The following is a 21,955-nucleotide window of genomic DNA, read 5'->3' as shown; positions in this document are numbered from 1 at the left end:
TACCTGCCAATAAAAGTCCCGTCAAAATCGGTCCAGCCATTTCATAGATTACTCGGGCAAACAGTCAGACAGACAAAAAATGTAATAAATGTTATTTTGGTGTATGTATCGTATTTATATTCATATGCATGTAGTAAAAAACGATTATTTCAATATTACAAACAGACACTACAATTTTATTTATATGTATAGATAATGTAATGGTGCCCCCGCCTGCGTTAACGGTATACGCTGGCGGGGCACCAGTGGAGGATGATAAGAACATGTGGTCAGGCCAGTTAGCAAATCGTGACAAATTCACCAAGAATTTATCACGATGGTGTCCAGGGGAATCGCGTGGAGGTCGACCTGACATGGTACATTGCTAGCAATAGGTTTTTTAGTCCATGTTACTAACCACCTATATAAACTATAACTGTGCGAAATTTTATACTTCGCACAATTTTCATACACAATAACAAAAAATAAATCAGTCGTAGTAACATTTTTTTTTTAATCTATCGGAATGCTGTCTCATCACAAGAAGAACAAGCAAGAAACTTGTGTGTTGCTCTTTTAATTAATTTATTCTTACTTACAATTTAAGTTTAAGTGTGTGAATACAAACCACCGATTAGCACTAATTCAATGAAATAATAAAATAGAAACAACATTCAGTATACAACAACTGGTTAAACAATTAATAAGAGAAAATAAGTCATAGTGATTAGAGCAGACCGGTCCCTACAAGCAGCTACTCGTCCACGAGTATGACGGATGAGCAAAAAAAACCTTAAGGTACAGTTGATGGTTAGTTTAGTTATTAATGGTAGGTATTAAGATTACGAGTTAATATTTCCGGAGCAGCCGGAGCTGGGGGGCGGCGATACTATCAATCTACATATTCATTCATTCATTCATTCATAATTTAAGAGCTACGCTCTTGTCGGTGGAGCTCTTGCCACTTTCCGCGATCTTCCATCATGCTCTTTAATTCTTGATACGACACGACTCCCATTTTGTCCTCAATTTGTTTGATGTAGCTATTCCTTGGTCTTCCCCTCCCCCTCTTTCCTTCTATCTACATATACATACAAGATATTAAAAATCCCGTTAGTCATATGGACTATTGACGCTGTTTAAAAAAATATATATAATATATATAAGTATCAAGAACATATAGTATACATCTCACGATCGATAGAACCGAATATTTCCGAATGTTGCCGATGTAATACGAGTTGTCTACTTCTTCTAGTGTGAGTACATTATAATTATATTACTCGCTGGTTTAGCGGTTGAGCACATCGCCTTACTTCCGACGGTCGCAGGTTCTATTCCTCGCACAACACACAAATATTTGCACGATATCGGATTTTTTTTTAAACATATTTTTGGTAAATTAATAACTTATTATTATTATTATCGGTTTGGGTGTATTCTATGTATACATTTAAGAGCAATGAAACCTGGTCACTTAAAACAACCTATAGTAATAATCTCAGGACAATTCACACAGCGCCATCTAGACCCAAGTTAAGCTAGCTAAAGCTTGTGTTATGCTAGTACCCATATATAACTGATACAAATACATAGATATTTTTTTTTCGTAAATACATACATATTATACATAGAAAATACCCAGACCGATACAAACAATCATACTCATGAATACAAATGTTTGTGCCAATTTGTATTGTATATATAAACCTTCCTCTAGAATAACTCTATCTATTAAAATAACCGCTTCAAAATCCGTTGCGTAGTTTTAAAGATTTAAGCATACATAGGGACGGACAGACAGCGACAGCGACTTTGTTTTATTCTATGTAATGATGATTATTAAGATATATAATATACTACAATACTGTACATTATTATTATCTTATCTAGAAAAAAAAATACACTTTCATTAAAGTCGGTCTGGCACACCGCTTTATATTTTCTCATAGTGACGATCTCGGTGGTCTAGCGGTATAGCGGTTCGCGGGTTCGATTCCTCGCACGGCACAAACATTTGAATTCATGTATATGATTGTTTGTATCGTTCTGGGTGTTTTCTATGTATAATATGTATTTACGAAAAAAAATGATCTATGTACTTGTATCAGTTCTCTAGTACCCGTAACACAAGCTTTAGCTAGCTTAACTTGGGACTAGATGGCGCTGTGTGAATTGTCCTGAGATTATTATTATTATTATAAAATATATCTAAGTATTTACATCAGTTCTATAGTACCCATAACACAAGCTTTAGCTAGCTTAACTTGGGACTAGATGGCGCTGTGTGAATTGTCCTGAGATTATTATTATTATTATAAAATATATCTAAGTATTTACATCAGTTCTCTTAAGGCATAACACAAGCTTGCATGTCAGAAATGACTAAATGTGCGGAACAAAATTAAGATTTAAAATAGCACAACCAATGTACCACATTTTATGCAATAAAATTTCAGTTCATTTCATTTCCTATTTCATATAAACTTTTTATTTTTTATATCTATTTTTTATATGTCATTTTGATGAAATAATATTGTTTTGTTACTTCTTGCTGTGAGCCCTTTTGGGAAGAATACACATTTTTACTAGTATTTGGTTTTTATTAAAATAGTAGTTGTGTTCCTGCTCCAGTAACAATCATACTATGCTACGACGTAGCATTCTCGTAGCAGTTTATGTAGCACTTGCGTTCTTATAGAAAAGAAAGAAAGAAAGAAATTGTTTTTCACATTTATTGACAACCATTATTACATTTACATATTTGACAAAGGTACATTTTACATATATATATATATATATATATACATATGCATTTCTTCCACTATTATTTGAAAAAAATACGAGCTGAGTTTCTTGTCAGTTCTTCTCACCTCGAAATCATTCCGAACTGACGGTAGATTTGACATATCATAAGAGTCTGTAATAGACCTACATGAATAAAGATATTCTGAATTTGAATTTGAATTTGCATACACACACACTTAATACAAATTATACATACATACACACTTAGAACAATTAAAATATATATATATATATAGCTACGCGTAGATTTAACGCAGGCACTGCACAGTTCCATATTTGTTGTTTTATTTAAAACTAGCTACTGACCAGGGATAGAGTAGAATAGAATAGAAAATCATTATTCAAATAAACTTACATTGAAGCACTTTTGAACAGTCATAACAATTTGTTTTTTATCTACCACCAAATATTACCTAATACCATTCAAATAAACTTACATTGAAGCACTTTTGAACAGTCATAACAATTTGTTTTTTATCTACCACCAAATATTACCTAATACCATTCAAATAAACTTGAAGCACTTTTGAATAGTCATTACATTTTTTAATCTACCGCTCGTTCGGAAAGCTGTCTCATCACAAGAAGAACGAGCAAGAAACTTGCGTGTTGCTCTTTTAAATAATTTTATTATTACTTTACATTTTTAAGTTTAAGTGTGTGAATACAAACCACCAATTAGCACTAATTTAATTAAATACTCAAATAGAAAAAATATTGAATATATAACCAACTGGTTAAACAATTAATAAGAGGAAATCAGTCATAGTGATTAAGTTATGGATATAAAATTTTGGATATGGATAGGTTTCGGATATAGGAATAAATATGAACTTATTTCGGATTATCCGTTAGTTTCGGATAATTTCGATTACGGATATTAATTTTTTAAGGATTTCAAAAGTAAAATACAAACAGCTAATAAAATGGTAACATAACGTGTCTTAATTACGCTCCGCCCCTATCCGATATTATCCGAAACTTTTATTTCGGATTCGGTTACGGTTACGGAATTTTTTTTACATCAGATATCGGATACTTTCGGTTACGGTTACGGAATTTTTTTTACATAGGATATCGGATACTTTCTGTTACGGTTACGGAATTTTTTTTACATCGGATATCGGATAGTTTCCGTTATGGTTACGAAATTTTTTTTACATCGGATATCGGATAGTTTCCTTTACATTTACGAAATTTTTTTTACATCGGATATCGGATAGTTTCCGTTACGGTTACGAAATTTTTTTTACATCGGATATCGGATACTTTCGGTTACGGAGCTCTCTAACATCTAAGGCCTTATGGTAGTTTGCCATCATCGTAGTTGTTGGCGACCGACCGCCGAACTCTTTAGATATTTTTATTATTTTTAAATTTATATTTGAAGAGTTCTTTTTTATATGTCATGTTATTTGATATACTTCAATTTATTGTATCATTCTATCATTGTCTTTCGTATAGTTCGCAATTGCACATATTAATATATTATATTATTGCAAACTACGTGTTTCCATCATTTAGACACCCATACAGTCCACCGATCCGTTACATTTTCGTCCTTTCGTCGCCGTTATATTGATATTTCATATAGTAGTATAAAAATGAATTTGCATTCTTTATAGAAAATTACTATTCAAATGATATATAGAGATATAGAGGTATACTTAAATTATTGGTTCTATTAATTAATTAAAATAAATTTAGATCTGTTCAGTCTAGGAGTAGATGACGCTGTGTTGATCGTTCAGTTTTGTTTTTAAACAATGATAATGTAATGTTGCACCCGCCTGTGCTAACGGTATACGCTGGCGGAGCACCAGTGGAGGATGATAAGATGAACATGAGGTCAGGTCAGTTAGCACATGATGGCAAATCCAATAATAATAATAATAATCATCTCAGGACAATTCACACAGTGCTATCCTAAGTTAAGCTAGCGAAAGCTTGTGTTACGGGTACTAGATAACTGATACAAGTACATAGATATTTTTTTCGTAAATACATACATATAGAAAACACCCAGAGCGATACAAACAATCATACTCATGAATACACATGTTTGTGCCGTGCGAGGAATCGAACCCGCGAACCGCTATACCGCTAGACCACCGAGGTCGTCACTATGAGAATATATTATAAGAATAAATATATTTTTTCTTTTAAACAGCTAATTATTTAAAATAGATGTATGTTTTATGATATATAACATTATAAGAAAGTCCTTTGTTTTATATAAAAGCCAGTTAGTATTTTTTTTTTTGGGGATGATCATGAAATGCTGCACCCGCCTGCGCTAACGGTTTACGCTGGCGGGGCACCAGTGGAGGATGATGTATGATGTCAGGTCAGATGGCCCATCGTGATAAATTCACTAGGTTCTTCCTGGAAACCATCGTGATTAATTCACAATGGTTTCCAGGAGGAACTGCGTGGAGGTCGACCTAGCATGGTACATTGCTAGCAATGGGAGTTACTAGTTCCCATTACCAACAATACCCTTGTTAATTTCCATTAGGTGGGTCATCAACTTTTTTCAACTTCAATCATAACAAAAATATAAATTTTAAGATTCGATCAGCACAAAAAATAATGACTAAATCGATTTAATTCTAAATTTGCTCAATTAATAACCTATTTCCGGGAGACTAAAAGGGTTTATTAACCTATTATCTCAACGCCTGCGATATCCCGAACAAAAACCAGCGACAAATAATCTTTGCTATAAATTTTTTAACAGGCAACAACCAAATTCGATACTTCATTTGATTATAAATTGAACGCGAAATGAATCTATTTAACAAATTTCAAAGTGTAATAATTTTATATTGTATACATAACTGAAATTGGGATGTAGTGTAGCTGAAAGACTGTCTCTTTCACTCATATATCTGTCCTTATCGAGCATTCCTTGGGTATTGAACTGGCGCTCGCCTCCGTCAGTAGATTCAACTTACGCGTATCGACTTCACGTCGGTTTTACGCGTTTTCCCTGTGAAATTTTCAGGGAAAAACCTGTGCAATAACCGCGAAAATATTCAATATATCCTCTAATATATATATAAAGTGTTATATACAGTTATCTATAATATATTACTAACGGTTTAGGTGGGAAAACTCGTACAATATACTATATATTCCAGGCCTTCAAGATGGCAGTTTTACAATGAACTGTGGTAAAATTTCCGTTTCCTTTATATAATCTGTGATTTATTTGTGTCGTAAATGGTGTTCAAGGTAAGTTTAATTATTAATTTCCTGTATTTATTAATATAAGTGTATGTATATTAGTTTTATTACAGCAAACTAAGGTTTTAAGCAATGAAAGGAGAAATACGGCGTGGGTTTTTGTACAAAGTAGGTATATAGTTACCGTGAAGGTTTCATATGGCTATATACATACTACAGTCTGTTTGGTATCTCAGAATAACAATAGAAAATCATTTATTCAAATAAACTTACATTGAAGCACTTTTGAATAGTCATCGCATTTTTTTTAATCTACCGCTCATTCGGAAAGCTGTTTCGTCATAAGATCTTTGCAGAGACTGAATTGACAGATGTAAGTTTTAAATTTTCAAATAATGTTACCACCTATAGCGGAGTAGTGGTGTACCTGCGTTACCGATTTGTTTAACCGGAAATTTATTTTACAATATTAATTTTAACGCTTTAAATGACTTTTCCATAATAAGATTTTCGAAATTTACGTGTATATACTAGTGTTTATATTACTGTCGTTGTGTTATACAACGCAAAAACACATCTTTTGTTTTCCGTACAAGTAGCAATTTTTTACAGTATTAAGCTACATACTAACATTTATTTTCTTTTAAACAACTAATTATTTAAAATAGGTGTATGTTTTATGATATATAACATTATAAGAAAGTCCTTTGTTTTTTATAAAAGCCAGTTAGTTTTTTATTTTTTTGTGGATGATAATGAAATGTTGCACCCGCCTGTGCTAACGGTTTACACTGGCGGGGCACCAGTGGAGGATGATAGGATGAACATGAAGTCAAATCAGTTAGCCCAACGTGACAAAATCACCGGGAATGTATCACTATGGTTTCCAGGGGTAACCGTGTGGAGGTCGACCTAACATGGTACATTGCTAGCAATGGGGGTTACCAGTTCCCATTACTAACAATACCATTCACCCCCAGTTAGTATTTATTTAGTGAAAAATAATGAATCTATTTTACAAACGTTTTGTCTTATAAATTAATATAGCTAGCTATAAAAATAAGTGTTGGTGATAGAAGGGTGAATACTTAGGGTTGTAAGTATTTAATGCCGAATCACAAAAAAAAAACCAAAAATAAAATATGTTTTCTTTGGGTGGATCACCCTTATCACTAAGGGATATGAAAATAGATAACAACCTGTTCTCAGAACTACCGTGTATACATATAAATATTCATCGAAATAGGTCAAGCCGTTTCGGAGAAGTATAAGTATGGTAACTAACATTGTGACACGAGAATTTATACGTGAATCATATACTTTGAACAATATATATATATATATAAATTGATACAAATATAAATTGCACATACGGTGGAGTATGAAATTTTGCACACTGATAGTTTATATATATAAAAACTAGCCGCGACTTCGTCCGCGTGGATTTAAACTTGATATTTCTAAAATAAAAGTAGTCCTTATTACATCAGCTACCTGCCAATAAAAGTCCCGTCAAAATCGGTCCAGCCATTTCAGAGATTAGCCGTAACAAACAGAGAGACAGACAGACATATAAAAACACACATATAAAAAGTTTAAAAAGTGGTTTTTTGGTGTATGTACTGTATTTATATTCATATGCATGTAGTAAAAAACGGTTATTTCAATATTACAAACAGACACTCCAATTTTAATTATATGTATAGATGTATAAAAACTAGCCGCGACTTCGTCCGCGTGGATTTAAACTTGATATTTCTAAAATAAAAGTAGTCCTTATTACATCAGCTACCTGCCAATAAAAGTCCCGTCAAAATCAGTCCAGCCATTTCAGAGATTAGCCGGTACAAACAGACAGACAGACGAAAATAGTAAAAAATGTTATTTTGATGTATGTACCGTATATATTCATATGCATGTAATAAAAGACGGTTATTTCAATATTACAAACAGACACTCCAATTTTATTTATATGTGTCATTACATAGTATAAAACCAAGTCGCTGTCGCTGTCTGTCCCTATGTATGCTTAAATCTTTAAACGACACAACGGATTTTGACGCGGTTTTTTTAAATAGTTAGACTGATTTTAGAGGAAGGTTTTTATCTAAATATATATAACTCAAAGGTGACTGACATAGTGATCTATCAACGCACAGCCCAAACCACTGGACGGATCGGGCTGAAATTTGGCATGCAGGTAGATGTTATGACGTAGGCATCCACTAAGAAAGGATTTTGATTAATTCTACCCCCAAGGGGATAAAATAGGGGCTGAAATTTTGAATGTAACTTTGTCAATTTTAAACCGATCGGGCTGAGACTTTGCATGCATAAAGCTACTATACCCCTAAGGGGATATAATAAGGTAAAGCCGCGGGCAAAAGTTAATATATAATATATGTACACCCGTTCGTCTTGGCTCGAATAGACTAGCCTCCACAAGAATACATTTTCTGTCTCCCAGTTTTAAACTCATGTAAGATTATGAATATAATTGAGTATCTAATATGATCTATTTGGTAAATAGCGCCATCTAGTATTTATAGACCGAACCACGTTGTTTGTCAGAAGATAACCGTTACCTCCGCTTCTCCCTACTACACTAACATCCGTCTATAAATACGGAGGTCGGTAGTCGAATAATCCTCTTTGGTTGGGTGAGCCGCGGCATTCAGTCGACGAGTGCAGAGCGTGCCGGTTGTGTTTTGGATACTAAAGTGAATTGTATTAGGAATAGGTTCATCCCGGTCTTAGTTGGGCCTGGGGGGAAGCTGCAAGTAGTGAAGGTGAGTGTTAATGCATTCTAAAAGAGCTCTTTAAACCTACACCCGTGTCACAAGTCACGGGCGCTACTTGGGGTTTCCCTTGCGGTAGCCGGCTTCAAAGCTAAGTCATCATCTTATACAAGTGCATCTTACACTCACGACCTCTTAAGGCTGGCTACTGCACGAATCTATATCCTTTTCCCCGTGGGATGACAATCGTATAACCACCTGTTTGACCAATGTCAGCTGATCTCATTAAAAATACATTAGCGCCAACGAATTACAGTTCGTTTTGTTGATTCAAAACTGCGAATCAGTAATCGATTCGCGTCACAAAACTGCTGGAAAGTAATGAGAATATTGACCTGTCCATAACAATGGTATGATTATTCTTTTTTTTAATAATAATTTATTTTTCTCATTATTTATTTTCCTGAGATTAGCGCGTTCAAACAAACAAACAAATGCGGACAACAGCATTAGAGTAGTCCGAAAATAAACATTGCGTTTGATATATCTGCATCTCGTTATCCAGAGACGCAAAATAACACTTTATCATATCCCTCATGTGATAAAGTAACAAAACAAAATACGACAAATAAACATTCAAATTATAAGCCAGTGTTTCCCAAAGTGGTCTATATTGAATAACATGGTTCGAATTGAAAAATTCTTTTTGTTATGGATAGTCCATTTATCGAGGAAGGCTTTAAGCTATATAACATTACGCTACGACCAATAGGAGCGGAGCTGTGATGAAAAATATTGCTAAAGGTGGGGAAATTGTGCTTACGAAGTACTGATGTGTGTGTATCGCTGAAAGTGAGGCTGAATACGATGCGAGAGATAAATTATTACAAGTTTTTTCTTTAATGGTTGATAGTGTAATGGTGCACCCGCCTGCGCTAACGGTATACGCTGGCAGGGCACCAGTGGAGGATGATAAGAGCATGAGGTCAGGTCAGTTAGCACATCGTAGCAGATGGCAATATACCGCGATAGTTTCCAGGGACAACCGCGTAGAAATCCAGTTTAATAATTCAATTTATATATTAACTGGCTACTCGCCCCGGCTTCGCACGGGTGTACATGTATTATATATATAAACCTTCCTCTTGAATCACTATCTATTAAAAACCGCTTGAAAATCCGTTGCGTAGTTTTAATGATTTAAGCATATATAGGGACGGACAGACAGCGACTGCGACAGCGACAGCGACTTTATACTATGTAATGATGATTAGCTGTGCCTGAAGTTTGAACTGCGTGAAATTTATAGCCTATATGTTACTGTAAAGTTTCATTAAAATTCGTTCAGTAGTTTTTGCGCGAAAGAGTATCAAATATCCATCACTAACTTTGGATGAGCATGAGGTTAGGTCAGTTAGCACATCGTGGTAAATTCACCAGTTATGTATCACCATGGTTACCATATGGTAGCTTTATATATGGTACATTGCTACCAATAGAGTTATCACTGAAACTGAGGCCGATTTTGAGGCAAATAATAATAAACGTGGACAATTCACACAGCGCCATCTAGTCCCAAGCTAATCAAAGCTTGTGTACTAGACAACCTATATAAATACGTAGATATATATAAATTACGTGTCACGTTGTTTGTCCGCGATGGATTCCAAAACTACTGAACCGATTGCAAATTTGATTTGCACATTGTGTGCAATTTGATTCAACTTGAAAGATAGGATAGCTTACATCTCAATTTATAGTCGCAATATTATTTTATTCAAGAACCTTAGACACAGCAGAGACGCAGCATTAGATTTTGTTGGATTTTTTTGTAAAATCAAGTACCAATTGATTTTATTACGAAATCTAACATATTTGTATTGAAAAAAAGCCTTTAAAAAAATTCGGGTGGTCTTACCACTCATGCTTTTTACAAATAGGGATAATCCAATGTCCTCGACCTACCCCTACGAGATTCTCAACTTAGGGGTTGAAACCATTTGCAAGACAAATTCAATTTAAAATCGCGTAACCCTCAATTTGTTTTAAGAGAGTGCACTGTTTTACTTCTGTGATCTGTAATTACGTTATCTGGGGTGCAGTCGAATTGTAAAATCATTACTCTGTGATTTTTTTAGTGATAGGGTAGACTGACAGCCTGTGGTTTAGCGGTTTACACAGCTTTACTTCCAATGGTCGCGGGTTCGATTCCTCGCACGGTGCGAACATTTGTATTCAAGAGTTCGTATCGGGTCGGGTGTATTCTATATGCATGTATTTACAAAAAAATATCTAAGTATTTATATCAGTTGTCTAGTACCCATAACACAAGCTCTGCTTACCGTGGGACTAGATGGCGCTGTGTTAATTGTCCAGGGTTATTTATTTATTTATATCGGTTGTCTAGTACCCATAACACAAGCTCTGCTTAGTTATTATTAGTTGTTCTAAAAATTTTGCTGTTTTAAAGAATGATACGTTATCAGCTAGTTTTTTCGGATGTATTTTTACAGAAGAAACCATGCGATATATCTAGTTTATACTCCCAAGGTGAGCTGTCAAAATATATTACAATCAATTTAGTATTCACCCCTGTTACCTTTAAGTGCAAAATGAAATAACAAGAGTGGAGTTTTCTACGTAATTTAATAATAATAGGGTAGTAAGACTAATCCTCAGGTGATTTATGCTCTTGTTCCTTATGTAATAACTATATACAACACTTATTTATTTATTTTTAATGCAAAAAAGAAAGGGTAATGCAAGGTTATCTTTATGCGCACACTTATTATAATAATGGCCTAAAAAATTTATATTTTGCATTTATAATTGTGTTATTAAGTTCAAAAATTTTTAATTTCTGAATTACACCAGTATTGTCATTGCGAGAGTGTTTTGTAAGGAATCAAATATCGTTTGCTCTGCAATTTTATTTCACCGTTGCTTCTCAATACAAAAAAAAAAACAAATGTTCATTCGCTTCATTTATAGCATGGGTTCCAGGGTAGAGTCAGAGATATAGCGAGCAGTGTTTTGCAATTTAGGAATCAAATTATTTTGATCCAAAATTTTATTATGTTATTGGCCAACTCACCGTTGAAATGTTTAAACTTCTCAATACAAAAAAAAAAATAAATGTTCATTCGCTTATTTATAGCATGGGTTTTTTCTTACGCTTTTTTGGGTCAGTCATTTAATAAATACCTTGCGAGAGTGTTTTAAGGAATCAAATATCCTCACCGTTGCTTCTCAATACAAAAAAAAAACAAATGTTTTTTATATAAAACAATAAAATAAAATATCAACATTTTGATACTTCAGCGCCATCTAGCAGGCGGTAATGAAGTTATAAATCTCCTATACTTTTTAATGGATTCAATGCGAGCGAAGCCGCGGATTAAAGCTAGTACTAAATATATATCATTTGGGTCTGTTATTATCATTACATAGTATAAAACAAAGTCGCTGTCGCTGTTTGTCCATATGTATGCTTAAATCTTTAAAACTACGCAACGGATTTTGAAGCGGTTATTTTAATAGATAGAGTGATTCAAGAGGAAGGTTTATATGAATAATACATGTACACCCGTGCGAAGACAGGGCTAGTAACTAGTTCCTCGTATAAATTACAACCCAAATCGATGCCATTTCTCAGATCTTGACAAATGAGATGTAAGTTGCTATGTCACGGTCTCTAATGTTATTTGAACTTTGTATTCAACCCCGTACAACCCCGTTCAACCCCGTTCAACCCCGTCTCTTGGCATCTAACCGCTATTTAACCTAACCTATAGTATTTTGACGGCTCCGTGGTCTAGCGGTTTATCAGACCGCTTTACTTCCAATAGTCACGGGTTTTATGTCCTCAGACGGTACAGACATTCATGAGTATGATTGTTTCTATCGGTCTGGGTGTTTTCTATTAGAGATGTGCTAACTCGTAATAAACATGACTCGAGTTAACTCGAGTTAAAATTCAGGTGACTCGAGTTACCTGGAATAAAAAGTTTATTTTCTATTCTTTCGAACAATTCTAATGTTTTTGGGCGCAGCTAGCCTTGAAAGCTTCACCGAACTATAGGGGGCGAGTAGAAATGGCACCTTAAAACCACGGAAGGACTTATAGAACGCATAATCATTTTATTGATAACACTATCTGTCCCGGCAAACGTTGTTTTGCCTTAAAATGAAAAATAAAATTAGGGTGGACTACCCCTAACATTTAGGGGGATGAAAAATAGATGTTGGCCGATTCTCAGACCTACTCAATACGCTCACAAAATTTCATGAGAATCGGTCAAAGCGTTTCGGAGGAGTATGGGAACGAAAACTGTGACACGAGAATTTTATATATGAGATAATCGGACGAACATGCGACAAAAATGATGACAACCTCAAATCAATATTGAAATGTTTGTGACGAGTGAAAATTGTATGATATGAAATGATCGGAAAATTTCATGTCATTGTCGGTTCGATGACAGAATCATGCTCTCGATCTTTCACTTGATTCATTCGTTTACCAGTTGAATTCTTCCAACTCGAGTTGGCAGAATTCAACTCGAGTTAACTCGAAATATGCGCAACTCGAGTTGACACATCTCTATTTTCTATCGATATTATATTATGTATTTATAAAAAAATGTAACTATTATATCAGTTGTCTAGGTGGTGTTTCCCAATTAGTGGTACGGGTGCCCCCAGGGGTACGTGAAGTTGTATCAAGAGGTACACGCGGCTATCAGTAAAACAAACATACACAGACACTCACAAACTTCCACATCTATATATATATATAAAATTGGAGTCTCTGTTTGTAATATTGAAATAACTGTTTTTTACTACATGCAAATAAACAAATAAATGCGTTACATACGCCAAAATAACATTTTTAACAATTTTTGTCTGTCTGTCTGTCTGCTGGTTCCGGCTAATCCGGGCAGTATAAAAAAAAAAATTACGGAAGGCAAGGCTTCTGTATAAACGTCAGCATCTTGGACTTTACCTAAAAATAAATTTAATAATTGCAATGCTCTCATAGTGGGAGAATTGATAGCGTGGCTTGTGTACCGACGCGGTTACAAACAGTCAGACACGACGACTGGTAATAATAGTTTCAGTTCATTATACAGTCATTCTGCTTGACTGGGCAGTGACAGAGTAACATGGCTGCTCGCGTGCCTAGATCAGCAGATACGGTGCAAACTACCACAGGAAATCGCTTAAACTGTGAACTTGGTCACAATTTGAGATGTTAATAAAAAATACTACGATGGTAGCAATCGAGCATATGACCCATCTGATGGTCTACAGTAGATATGGTGCTACAGGAAATGGTTGCTTATACTATGAACTTGGTCACAAACTTTCAAAATATCTTTATTCATGTAGGTCTATTACAGACTCTTATGATATGTCAAATCTACCGTCAGTTCGGAATGATTTCGAAATGAGAACTGACAAGAAACTCAGCTCGTAATCTTTGCAAATAAATGTTGTACATGTTTAACAATAAATACAGTTTCATTTTTAAAAGACACACATTATATTTTTCACTGTTAATATATGTACATATATGTATGCTCTAGCTAATTTTAACAAACACAAAAAATATGTTATCTTTGTTATATCTGAGGTATAACATAATAAATGTTGTGATGGTATTTATTTGTAGTAAGAAAGAACTAATTCTAAATTTCTAAGTTCATTGCGTTTACACTAACATTTATATTTATATATATAATTGTAACAAATACGTTTCGGTAATCATTATTGTATTTATTTATTTATTTATTTATTTATTTATTTATTTATTTATTTATTTATTTATTTATTTATTTGAAACCAACAGCATACACAATACATAAAAACAGAAAGTACAAACCAATAGTATAGCTAATAATAGGTTTCACAATATCAGTAAAAAATTTAACAAAGTGACGTACTTCACACAAAAGATAACAGGAATACATTCCGATGCTTCAGAAATGACCTAGGCCGCGTAATATGGGAGTTCATAATTCGCAGCACACGTCAGACTGTTCCCATCACAAAAGACACACATATTAATATATTTATTTGTTATCACTAGTATTAATCGCGCCGTAAAATCATTACAATCTATATTTTACAAACAAAATCGGCATCAACCGCTATCCGTTCTTCCCTAATGGTTAGCTGCTAGACAATGCCATATGGCATTCAACTCGTCAAATTGTACAATTTTTATAAGTGCAATAAAGAATAAATAAAAAAATATATTACAATGTGTAATATGTATGAGGTATACTGCTGCACATGGTATTGCAGGTTCGATTTTACGATATGGTGTTATATCAAGACGAAGGTTTACGACCAATGTGTGTTGCCAGCGATGACTTACGGAATAGAGACGTGGCCGCTAACTATGGGCCTCATGAACAAGCTCAGAGTCACACAGAGGGCAATGGAGAGGGCTATGCTCGGAGTTACTCTGCGTGATCGAATCAGAAATGAGGAGATCCGCAGAAGAATCAGAGTTACCGACAAAGCCTGAAGAATTGTAAAACTGAAGTGGCAATGGGCAGGGCACATAGCTCGTAGGACAAATGCCCGTGGGGCAGTAAAGTCCTCGGCGACTGCGGATCGGAAGACGCAGCGTGGGAAGGCCTCCAGCAAGGTGGACCGACGATCTGGTCAAGATCGCTGGAAGGCATTGGATGCGAGCAGCGCAGGACCGATCGTCGTGGAGATCTTTGAGGGAGGCCTAAGTCCAGCATTGGACGTCTTCCGGGCTGAGATGATGATGATAATTATATTTTGGGGAATTTCGAAAAAAAAGGAATTTCCATTTAAATCTAAAAAAAAGGTGCATAAGATGATGCAACTATTTACCGAATATTTTATGATCTGTTAGGCGGCTGACCGTTTGCGTTTAAAAAAAAAAACCTTTTTAAAACACAACACAAAAGTCACTCGATTTCAGATAGTTTATTTCGAAAATGTGGTTTCACAAGTTATTATATTAACAAACATATCCCAAACTATGTAGGTGCAAGTGAAATGAGTTATCGACGCGGACTAATTTGACTAACCATCTAAACTGTTTTTATATAACGATATAAATTGGGAATTATTCAGGCTCAGCATTTTATTTGTACCGGTCTCGGGCATAACAGATGTAAGTTCACAGTTGCAGTGGTTGGTTGCATGTGTTTGTTGTTTTCATTTTTTTCCAAGTAACCTGCAAAGTGGCGGTTGACATAAAACTAACTAGCAGTTTAACTGTTATCATGCGGGTCTATTGATATATGATTACAGGTTAAACATTGTTAAACAATGGCTTATTAACTTAGTGCAGTTTGAGTAAGTAGAAAAATATATTGTTTTTACTAATTCATAAAGTTGCTTGTGTTATGCATACTAGAGAACTGATGTAAATACTTAGATACATTTTATAATAATAATAATCTCAGGACAATTCACACAGCGCCATCTAGTCCCAAGTTAAGCTAGCTAAAGCTTGTGTTATGTGTACTAGAGAACTGATGTATATACTTAGATATATTTTATAATAATAATAATAATCTCAGGACAATTCACACAGCGCCATCTAGACCCAAGTTAAGCTAGCTAAAGCTTGTGTTGTGGGTACTAGACAACTGATACAAGTACATAGATATTTTCAAAACAATATCATAATGATCACACTGTCTTTCCTTATGTTTCTTTTCTGTCGTCATCATTGTTATATTATTAGTAGGTATTCATCATCATCATAGCAGCACGGAAGACGTCCACTGCTGGACATAGGCCTCCCCCAAAGATCTCCACGACGATCGGTTCTGCGCTGCTCGCATCCAATGCCTTCCAGCGATCTTGACCAGATCGTCGGTCCACCTTGCTGGAGGCCTTCCCACGCTGCGTCTTCCAGTCCGTGGTCGCCACTCGAGGACTTTACTGCCCCAACGGCCATCTGTCCTGCGAGCTATGTGTAGTAGGTATTATTCCTGTATATATATATGTATATATATTGTTAACTTCCGCTGGTGGCGCCACTGTCGTGCGGCGCGTCTATAAAAGGCTGCGAAACCCGGCGTGCGGTCTCCCCTCCGATCGATCCCGTGTCTAATTCAAACAGGGATCGAAATTACGACGGCCTGAGCCGAGGTGCGAACCCCTCATGGCTCATCCGTCATACTCGTGAACGGGTGCTGCTTGTAGGGACTGGTCTGCTCTAATCACTATGACTGATTTCCTCTTATTAATTGTTTAACCAGTTGGTTATGTATTCAATATTTTTTTTTCTATTTGAGTATTTAATTGAATTAGTGCTAATTGGTGGTTTGTATTCACACACTTAAAATTAAAAATGTAAAGTAATAATAAAATTATTTAAAAGAGCAACACGCAAGTTTCTCGCTCGTTCTTCTTGTGATGAGACAGCTTTCCGAACGAGCGGTAGATTAAAAAATGTAATGACTATTCAAAAGTGCTTCAATGTAAGTTTATTTGAATAAATGATTTTCTATTCTATTCTATTCTATTCCTAGTGGTGCCCTCAGAATAAAGTCGTATCAGTCAGGCAGGAGTTGGCCTTCAGCCGCTCCATAAGTCCTTCCGCGGGTTTGGAGTGCCATCTGCACTCGCCCACTAACGTCCGGTGAAGCTGTAAAGGCCAGCTGCGGCCAACAGCATTAGAGTAGTCCGAAAAAAATATTATAAGACTTTTCTTCAAGTCTCACTCGCGATAATCCCACATCTTTTTATATATATCTTATATATAAAATTCTCGTGTCACAGTTTTCGTTCCCATACTCCTCCGAAACGGCTTGACCGATTCTCATGAAATTTTGTGAGCGTATTGAGTAGGTCTGAGAATCGGCCAACATCTATTTTTCATCCCCCTAAATGTTAGGGGTAGTCCACCCCTAATTTTTTTTTATTTTAAGGCAAAACAACGTTTGCCGGGACAGCTAGTATATATATATATATTATGCGTGTATCACAGTTACTTGCTGCTTGCATTATTTTGTGTTGTGTATATATTTGTTGCATGTTGTTATAAATGTATGTATGTATATATATATATTTATATATTTCTATATATATAATATTTATATTAGTGTTTACAGTTTATATATGTAATATGTTATGTTATTCATTATTATTATTATAGTTTTTTTTCTTCTATTCTAGTGCCACCTCCCACTTTTTGTTTTTTCTCCTCTATCCAAAGGTTGCCTGGAAGAAATTACATAGAGTATATAAATAAATAAATGATCAAATCGTACTCACGAATACATATGTCTGTACCGACTGAGGAATCGAACCTGCGACCATCGGAAGTGAAGCGTTCTGCTAAACCGCTAAACCACCGCGTGCGTCGCGATGCTACAAAATGTACATTGAATTTTAAATGAACAAACGAAATGACTGCATAAAAATTCAATATATCAAAAAGTTTTCTAATATATGAGTTTTATTACAAGCAAGTTAAATTAAAAATTTTTTTTTTTATTTATAAATTGATTTTGCCCGTATTTTGTGTTGTTATTGCGTTATTATTTATTAAGGGGTGTTCAGGCCATTTATAAACATATCGAGTGGTATGGAATCATTCCCGATAGCCTCATCCCTTTCTCGCGCACAGTATAATCAACTGAGGTCTCCTGACGACCTCGTCTACTAACGGTTAAGACTGAATGGTGGGGGAACATTTGAAGTTGCACTCCCCCTGTTACACTCTAACAATACCAATATGCCATAATAATGCCAGAGTGTAGTAATTAGTACACATATGAATAGTTATAGTTATTGAAATGGATAAAGAAATCCAGATAAGGAGTTATTAAAAATTGACAATTCAAATGAAAAATATTCATCGGCTTGAAATGTAGACTTTTAGAGAAAATTATCATTATATAGTTTATATATATGATACATGTACACCCGGGTGAAGCCGGGGCGAGTAGCCCGTGTATAATAAAACGTTTTTTAAAAAGCAATTTTTATCGATGAAAATTGTAACTTCAATGTCATCTTTTTTTGTTCTGTTTATCCTGTGACGGAAAGGCAAAGGGAACTGTGCATACAGCTAACTTCAATGTCAACTCATGAAAGTGACACTGACATATTATTGTACAGCTGTTATTGTAATATTGTGCCTGTACATTGAATTTTAAATTTTGAATAAACAAACTTTCGGAGGAAGTCCACATTACTAGGAATACCCTTTATTCCTAGTAATGTGGACTTAATAACCCATTACCAGCAATGTACCATGTCAGGTTGACCTCCACGCGGTTCCCCCTGTAAACCATCGTGATAAATACTTGGTGAATTTGTCACGTTGGGCCTACTGACCTGATATTAAAAATATATTCATATTACAAAAACGTGCCATTCGAGCGATCTACTGTATGAAGAGTCGTGACTCATTAAGAGAGAAATTCAAAGAGGCAAATATTCTCACCGTTGCTTCTCAATTTATATATTCAAATATCCTATATGTTCATAAACATCTTGACTTATTTCCAAAAAATAGCAACATTCATAATATTAATACTAGATTTAAAGACAAACTTGCTGTCCCCAAGTATCGTTTAGAAAAAGTTAATAGGTCTTTTATGGGAATAGGTATAAAAATTTACAATAAGATACCAAAGGATATATTGGAATTACCCTTAAATAAATTCAAAACATCTGTTAAATCATATTTACTGAGCAAGGCCTATTACTCACTAAACGATTACTTGAATGACGAGCGTGCATGGCAATAGTTTTCATGTTCGGGATTTTCATTTAATGTTAGACATAGACACCTATATAAATGCATTGTAAATAAACTGGCTTTAAAAAAAAGTAATTCAATTGAGTTTCTTGCCAGTTCTTCTCAATTGAATCTATATACCGAACTGGACGGTAGGAAAAAAAATTATAATGTAAAACTTGACGTTCATAAGCGGCTAAAATGTCCTACATGAATAAATGATTTTTGAATTTGAATTTGAATTTGACCTGACCTCATGTTCATCTTATCATCCTCCACTGGTGCCCCGCCAGCGTAAACCGTTAGCGCAGGTGGGTGCACCATTCCATTATCATCCTTAAAAAAAAGACCGAATGGTGATATCTCGCCCCGACCGCTCGTTTTAAATTAATTAATATAATATATTGACATTAAAATAAGTGAGTTTGATAACTTTAACGCGATGACTGCGAACAGGGATGAATGGAAGCGAAAAACATATTACGCCGACCCCAAATAAATGGGATAAGGAAGAAGCAGATGATGAAAATAAGTAACTTTGATTGTGTGCGTGCCTGTGTTAAATATAGTAGAAATAGAAATAGAAATAGAAATAATCTTTATTCAAATAAACTCATTACAAGCACTTTTGAATAGTCATATTTTGATTCTACCACTCATTCGGAATGCAGATTCATCACAAGAAGAATGAGCAAGAAACTTGTGTGTTGCTCTTTTTAATAGATGTTTTTTTTTATATAAATAATTACAGTGTAACAAGTAAGAGGCATGCGACAATCAACATAGAAATCGCTACGCACTCATTATTAATGTAATCAGATAATATTGTCAGTGCTATGTATTTAAAATTTTTCTACAAAAACATTATTATCGTTAACGAATTCTTCAATTTTATAGTAAGCTTTTTTGCAAAGGAACTGTTTTATTTGACATTTAAATCTTTTTTCTGGCAGATTTATAACAGACTCTGGTATTTTATTGTAAAACCTTACGCAATTGCCATAAAACGAATTACTAACTTTAGCCAAACGACATTTAGGTAAAATCAGTTTGTTATTGTTACGTAAGCTTTTATTAGTGCAATCACTAACTCTTTTGAAACTGTCTATACTCTTCTAGTAATCATCGAGTGCAGCATCTGTGTAAGAATACACCCGCTCTACAGTCGCAGGTACGTACTGTGCATCCCCTTGTTTCATTCCATACAGTCCACTTACAACACAAGTTACAAGTACACACTTACAAGTTTCTTGCTCGTTCTTCTTGTGATGAGACAGCTTTCCGAACGAGCGGTAGATTAAAAAATGTAATGACTATTCAAAAGTGCTTCAATGTAAGTTTATTTGAATAAATGATTTTCTATTCTATTCTATTCTTACCTTATCCGCTACCCCCTATTTCCCCAAGGGGTGTTATACATATATTGTCTTACGGTGTTAACTCCGTCATATGCACCTTTATTTTTATAATCTATATCTCTACATATAAATAGCATTGGAGTTTGTTTGTAATATTGAAATAACCGTTTTTTACTCTATGCATATGAATATAAATACGGTACATACAAAATAACATTTTTTTACAATGTTTGTCTGTCTGTCTGTTTGTACCGGGTAAATGGCTGGACCGTTTTTGACGGAACTTTTATTGGTAGGTAGCTGTAGACCAGCTCTTAAATTCATTATAATATTATGTATATTAAAACACACAGACCGATAAAAACAATAATAATTAATACAAATCTTTGCACCGTGCGAGGAATCGAACCCGCGACCGTCATAAGATAGTATGTATCGTGTGAACACAAACTATTTGTAATTCACAAAGTTGATTGTAAAGTTTTTTTTCGTGAACAAATCTTTTAATGTTGTCAGAACTGGTACGTATTACCACTGAAATATTAACGAGCATTTCGGCCGGCCATTTTGAAATGGCCGTTCTACAATGAACGTAGAAAAATAATTTACGATGGTATTATTAATGTTTTGATTCAATTGTAATTATAAATTGTAAGAAAAGGAATTGGTACTTAAAATATATGTTTCTACTTAGTTTAGTTACTAAGGAACAATGTAATATTTCTATCAACACATGGTACCCTTCCATTAGTACCTCTCCATATAACATAGATTTAAGTTGAGTGTAAAGTCAGTCCACGTTACGACTCCGCGTGGAATGTACGCGTCACTAATAAGCCATGTAGCACACTACCAAACAAACTTACTAATGTACAATAAATAGTACAATTATTACACCTGTATACTCACTACCTACATACTACAGTAAACAATATATTATGTAGCGACACCTCATCACATCATATATAACCCAACTTTCTGCTGCGTGCTGCTACACCGACCACGACAATGTACCTGTCCCGTCTACATTACGCCACTAAGGAGCAGGACATTGTCGATTATATTCGTACCAAGAGTACCCTGACATTGAGGGTGACGCAGCTGAAGTCGAGTCACAACGCGAGTTTCAAAGC

At 34.8% G+C, this 21,955-nt stretch overlaps 1 protein-coding gene across 1 annotated transcript in view; it reads left to right on the top strand.

Moving 5' to 3' along the window:
• Positions 1–5,746: 5,746 nt before the first annotated feature.
• The window catches only part of LOC131842748 (lachesin-like), a 187,839-nt gene continuing 171,630 nt past the window's right edge, over positions 5,747–21,955 (top strand). Inside the window, exon 1 of the mRNA XM_059191312.1 lies at positions 5,747–6,024. The gene's annotated coding sequence lies outside the window, so the exon portion shown is untranslated. The remainder of the gene's footprint in view (positions 6,025–21,955) is intronic.

Source organism: Achroia grisella, unplaced genomic scaffold (assembly GCF_030625045.1).
Source record: "Achroia grisella isolate CSIRO2021 unplaced genomic scaffold, CSIRO_AGI_Agris_v1 utg2471, whole genome shotgun sequence".
In the NCBI taxonomy this organism is placed as follows: Eukaryota; Metazoa; Arthropoda; class Insecta; order Lepidoptera; family Pyralidae; genus Achroia; species Achroia grisella.
This window is presented reverse-complemented; position numbering and strand designations above follow the sequence as displayed.